We start from the raw sequence: 6411 nt of genomic DNA on the forward strand, positions 1-6411 counted from the left end.
TGGAAAATAAGCATTATCTAATTATATTTATTCAAGGTATACGTGCAGATCTTAAAGTAACAAAAAATGTTTTTTTAAGATTTACTTGTACAGAAGAAAAAGGACTGTCTTGTTAATTTGTTCTAGCAGCGTAATTCTCGGTGAAAATTGCTTGTTGAAACTGAAGAAATTTCGTATCGTTATCACATACCAGAATATCACTACTTTAAAAAGTATCAAAACATTTTATGCATGTGATTTTTGTGAGTTTTTAAGCAGGTAAGATTATGTTTTCAAGGGTACATGGGTTTAAAGTGAGTGTAAAGAAAAGTTTAGTAACACATTGAAAAAAGGAAGAGCTACGAACTGCTAGTGAAGCGCAACTGTGTTTCGGTTTCATCTGTAAAACAGAGAACTAAATCAAAGCACAGTAATAATATTAATGTATTTCAGAGCAAATAATCTTAACATTAGTTATTTGATGTTCCCCCCTTCCCACACAGTAGACGTACAGAAAAAAAAATCATGTTTTCAATCAAGCTTGACAGTTTATGGATTTTAGAACATAAGGGCTCGTATAATTTCTATCACAGTTTATAATTTCACACTATTTATATAAGAGAAATAAATATAAGATAATGGTAATATAGAAAGGTAGAAGGAAAGTCTTAAAAACGCGGAATTTATGTGTGCTATTATTAAATATCAGGCGTATTCGTTTTTCTCTTTAATGTGTGTGTGTATTTTCTTATAGCAAAGCCACATTGGACCATTTGTGGAGTCCGCCGAAAGGAATCGAACTTTAATTTTAGTGTTGTAGATCCGAAAACTTGCCGTTGTACCAGCGGGAGACCCTTTTTAGTATTCTAATGTTCGAATTATATTTTATAGACTTGGTCTGTTCGTATAAATTCGTTACTGACCGATTGTAACCTAGATGTCGCCACTTAAACTTATGTTGGTGACCCACAGCCTTTTTGAAGTGACCTTTCTCAGGTTATTGTTCTGAAAATCATGGGAATATATAGTGGTCAACAAACTTTAATTTGTTAAGGCTGACTCAACGCGATCAAATTATGCATCTCTTCGTGTATTGTATTTGGTTACTAATGGTTTCTCTCGTTCTCTGTGTTTGTGTGTAATGATGAAAAAAATAAAACGCTATTTTATTTGTTAACCTGAAGATGACCTAAGAAGGTCGAAACGTTGTTCTCTGCTTTATTAGTAAAAGTTTTAATACCCATACCAGCCGTCCTGAGACACATGTTTACGCTCTTTAATGTGTCCGCATATCCCAAGATCAGGGCATCTTCTGCGTTCTTTTGATTCGTGACCTTTTATTTTTACCATTAACAGTCTGTACTGACAATAGCCAGATAAAAAGCTGTTATTCAGTTAAAAGGATCCAGCTCAATTTTGATTCTAAGCACCTGTGTTTTAAATTAGAAAGACGTATAGCTGCAAGGCAAGAAATGACGTTGCGTCAATGATGATTGTCATTGTTTGTGCGGATCATGTTACGTTATCTCCGCCGACTGCTTAGGATGTCCAAGCTGAATTGATCGGTTCCGAGATCTTGAAAGTTTGGTCTAGAGTCCTACAACCCTGAATCCTATAGAAATATAGACCGAATGCGGTGAGTAAAAGATATGAAAAGAAGTGTACATATGATATAAACTCTACAATTATAAGAAGCCTATATAATCTTGTTCTTTCGATTTCTTACTATCTAGGGTTACAAGTGAGGACTATCTAGGGTTACAAGTGAGGACTATCTAGGGTTACAAGTGAGGAACGGAATTCACAAACCTGGTGTAACTCAATGACAAGTGGTGGATCAAATGGTTTGGTTTGTTTTGAATTTCGCGTAAAGCTACACGAGGACTATCTACGCTAGCCGTCACTAATTTAACAGTGTAACACTAGAGGGAAGGCAGCTAGTCATCAATACCCACCGCCAACTCCTGGGCTACTCTTTTACCAACGAATATTTGGATTGACCGTCACATTATAACGCCCCCATGGCTGAAAGGACGAGCATGTTTGGTGTGACGAGGATTCGAACCCGCGACCCTCAGATTATGAGTCGAGTGCCTTAACCACCTACCTGGCCATGCCGGGCCTGAATCGAATGGTAGGTTGGCCTTCATGTTTATTTTTAGTATTTCAACCAACGTGTATGCTGAATAATTCAGTACAGTCAATTAGCAGTCTCAATGGTAATTATTCGTGAAATCCAATTATAGTATGTTCACTGTGGTGAACTAAAAATAGCATACAGATAATTTTCACCTTCACAGGCCAGCACAGATAAACAGAATCTAGCATGGAATTATTGGATTTATAGAAGAACCATTCATATATAACTGTTTGTTTGTTTAGAATTGGGCCCGGCATGGCCAAGCGTGTTAAGGCGTGCGACTCATAATCTGAGGGTCGCGGGTTTGCACCCCCGTCGCGCCAAACATGTTCGCTCTCCCAGCCGTGGGGGCGTTATAATGTTCCGGTCAATCCCACTATTCGTTGGTAAAAGGGTAGCCCAATAGTTGGCGGTGGGTGGTAATGACTAGCTGCTGTTCCTTTAGTCTTACACTGTTAAATTAGGGACGGCTAGCGCAGATAGCCCTCGAGTAGCTTTGTGTGAACATTAAAAAAAAACATTGTTTAAAATTTCGCGCAAAGCCACACAAGGGCTATCTGCACTTTCATAGAGAAACCAAACAGAAACTGGGTCCATTATTTAATAAAATAAATAAGCCATTGTTATTTTAAAATATTATCAATGATAAGAGAAACTGTATCTCTAACCCGTTGATTAGAGCAGCACAGAACGAACAAACAGACTACGACAGTCTGACATATAAGGATTGAAAGAAAATTACAACCCTTGATTTCTAAGTTATCATCACCAGTTGTTAGAACAAGGAGACAGCATGCTACATATAAGCCGTCTGTAAGATTTTCGTCAGCAAAGGTAAAGATTGCCCATTGTTATGGACCAACGAATTGCTGGACAGTAATAATAAGGCCAGTTAAAATAGCTGTAGAGATTGCTTGTCTTCAAAGACATCAACTTGGATTTAGAAACCAATCTCTTTCTGCCTAGCAGGACAAAAGCTGGAAAAATTAGTTGTGATATGAGAAAAGCTGTGTAATTTATTATTATGGCAAGTGTATGAGTCTTCTCTGTTACCAACCATACTTCTCTTTTCAGTCGGATGTTGTAATGTTATGATTAATCCTACTATTCGTTGATGAAAGATGACCCCAAGAGTTGGTAGTGGGTGGCGTTGACTAGCTGCTATCCATAACAAGTCCATAACAGCTAAATTAAAGAATGTTAGCGCAAATAGTTCTCATTTAGTTTTGTGCGAAACTCAAAAAAGACCAAAGCTTTTCTGTTAAAATGTAGTTCTTATGTATACCTTTCTAACGTGATCGTATATGCTGTGGTTCTACCTTGAATGGACGATTTGCACATTTAGATTGTTTTAATATAAAGCACTCAACTCTCTGTAGTCACCATATTAGTTTGAAACAAAAAAAACCAACAAAGACGCATGACTTTCTAACAGTATTCGCAAAACGTATATATGCTAAAGCAGTGAGAAATTCAATGTAATATTCTGATACAATGTATATAATTAGCCTTAAATCTAATATATATAAAGCTAAGTTTGTGGTCCCCCGCTGGGACAGTGGCTAGTCTATGGATTTACAACGCTAAAATCAGGAGTTAAATTCCTCTCGGTGAACACAACAGATAGCCAGATGTAGGTTTGCAGAAATAACACACACACTACCTTTGTGTCTGTTTGTTTGCACCTTTAATCCATATGTTTGTTATACGTTTCCACATTTCTTGGTCAATCAGCCCCTAACTTAACACAGTGATACTGGATGACACAAAGAAGCTCTTGATGATAAAGAGTTGGACCTCCTCACCTAATTAAATATTGGTCGAATTCTTCAAAACAGTATCGACACTTTTATGTATTCATATTTCAAGATGCTTGACTCGTACTGTTAGGGTCGTGAGTTCAAATCTCTCTTCCATCAAACATATATTTTTTCCTTTCAGCCGTGGACATGTTATAATGGTACAGTCAATCCCACTATTCGTTGGTAAAAGAGTAGTTCAAGAGTTGACGGTAGGTGGTGATGACTAGCTGCCTTTACTCTAGTTTTACACTGCTAAATTAGGGACGGCTAGCACAGATAGCCTTCGTGAAACTTTGCGCGAAATTCAAAACAAACCAAACTTTTCAATCGTGAACCCGTTATAGTGCGATGGTCAATCACACTATTCATTGGTACAATAGTAGCCTAAGAGTTGGAGGTGGGGGGTGATGACCTTCCCTATAGTCTTACACTGCTAAATTAAGGACGACTATTAGGAACTAACAAACCAAGTCTTCAGACAGCTGGTGGCATTTTGGTTTTTTTTAAGTTTAACTGTTCTTATTTCTTGCTATAATATGATTTTAAATTAAAGTACCTAGTTCTATTTTGCTTTTATCTCTAGTGTATATGGTCTTGTTTGCTGTTGTAATGTATTTTAAATCAAGTTACCTAGCGTTCCTTTTGCTTTTTTTTATACTTTAACTGTTATTGTTTGAAAGTGTAATATATTTTCAAATAGAGATACATTTTTATTTTTATTATAGAGAGTTTTAATGGCAAATTAATTATTTTCTTTAAAGGTAAAAAGTGGACGGAGAAAAGAAGTTATTCAAAATCATTGTTTTTTTGTGTTGTCTTATTTGCTGTCCAATCAGACCATCTGGTTTCTTATCATATTCTTCTCGGTTTTCTGCTGCTGTGATTATAAACAACAATCTCTAGTTTGAAAAGATTATCCATAATAGGTTCAAGGTTTTCGAGAAACAGGTTTATATACACATATCCTGGATGTGAAATGGATGAACGTTTGAAAGTAGGTGTCCAGTTTTCCCTCCTAGTTAACTTAGATATTTAGTATTTGAAACTTGTATGATTAGGACAAACCTTTTACATGTTGGATCTTCTCCGAGTAAAAGGTTCGCTGAGCGCTCGGTTTTATGGTGTAAAATGATAATAATAGTTTATTAACGTATCGTAATTTTTGTTCATTTTTCAGTGCATTGGTGACGTTTAAAACACTTATTAACTTTCCCAATGTAACAATAGTTTTTTTTTAACATTAACCCTCATAATGATTTCGTATTACCTCAGGACTTTTAGTTTAACTGGTTAAAATAGAGTATTTCTTTACCATGTCTGTGTACTATGTGTACTTAGTTAACACTACTGAACTTGTAATTTAAGTAAGAAGCGAAATATTTAAATAAAACAGATCCAGATTAGGTAAGACAGTAACTGTATTATTAATCACACATGTACCTGTTTCTAAATGTGTGTCGTTCTTGTAGGTTGTCACGGTTCCTGAACACTTCCATGAATGGGATTTGTACAGCTAAGTTCTCGAAGTTCTTAAACGTTCTGTACTTCTGCGAATACTTCCAAATTAGTTTATCCCCTTTCGTTTTTCTTTGTAAGATCGGGAGGCACCAGTGGTAATTCATACATTCAAAGGACAGATACATATATTACTGAAAGTTTGAGATTATGTTGGAATTTAAGGCCTAACCAATGATGGTGGTGTAAGATGAATGGGCTAGAAAGTACTACCAATCACAGTTCTTTACAATAAACAGGGGTATGATACTATATCACGAACATGATTAAAAATCATCTTAATAAATCAATGTTCCTTTTAGTTAACAACAAACAGCGTGCCTTCATACCTACTGGTATAATAAGAATGTAATTACGTGATCAAATCAGTAATCAAAGAGTGTATTTTAAAATTTGAAATAATTATGTATTTACTTTCCTAAGCTCCACTAGTGGCACAGCGGTATGTCTTCGCACTTGCAAGGCTGGAAACCGGATTTCGATAATCATGGTGAACGCAGCACAGATAACCCATTGTGTATCTTTGTGCTTGATTACAAAAACCAGAAAAATAATTATTCAAAATACAGTAATTTATCTTATAACTAAATTAAACGAAGTAATTTATGACACAAAAAGTTCTAATTCACAAACGTATTTCCTAACTACCATTTTTCTGTAAACAGAAAGATAATTTTCAGTCTTTTAATAATGTGATCTATCCTATTCACTTATTAGAATAATTACTCTAACAATAATATCAACAAAGATATTTTCCTAAGTAATGATATTCTTAAAAATAAAACTGGGAAGTTAAAACGAAAACTTGAAGTAAGTAGGTAGATATAAAATAATCGTGCAGTCTCTGACGAAAGCCACAAGTAATCAATTTTGAAACATTTGCAAGGTGTTTAAACCAGTCACCAATCTTGCTTCAAATACACATTTGTTTCCAATAAGCTTGCTAAAGATGGTAATTTAGTAGTTTTACATCAT

At 35.3% G+C, this 6411-nt stretch overlaps 1 long non-coding RNA gene across 1 annotated transcript; it reads left to right on the plus strand.

Annotated features, from left to right (window-relative positions):
- Window positions 1-1433: 1433 nt before the first annotated feature.
- Window positions 1434-6040, plus strand: LOC143235431 (uncharacterized). Its single transcript, XR_013019186.1, has 3 exons — window positions 1434-1615; window positions 4683-4915; window positions 5391-6040. It is a non-coding gene; the product is annotated as an uncharacterized LOC143235431 (long non-coding RNA).
- The last annotated feature ends 371 nt before the right edge of the window (window positions 6041-6411 follow it).

This window comes from Tachypleus tridentatus, chromosome 12 (assembly GCF_004210375.1).
Source record: "Tachypleus tridentatus isolate NWPU-2018 chromosome 12, ASM421037v1, whole genome shotgun sequence".
In the NCBI taxonomy this organism is placed as follows: domain Eukaryota; kingdom Metazoa; phylum Arthropoda; class Merostomata; order Xiphosura; family Limulidae; genus Tachypleus; species Tachypleus tridentatus.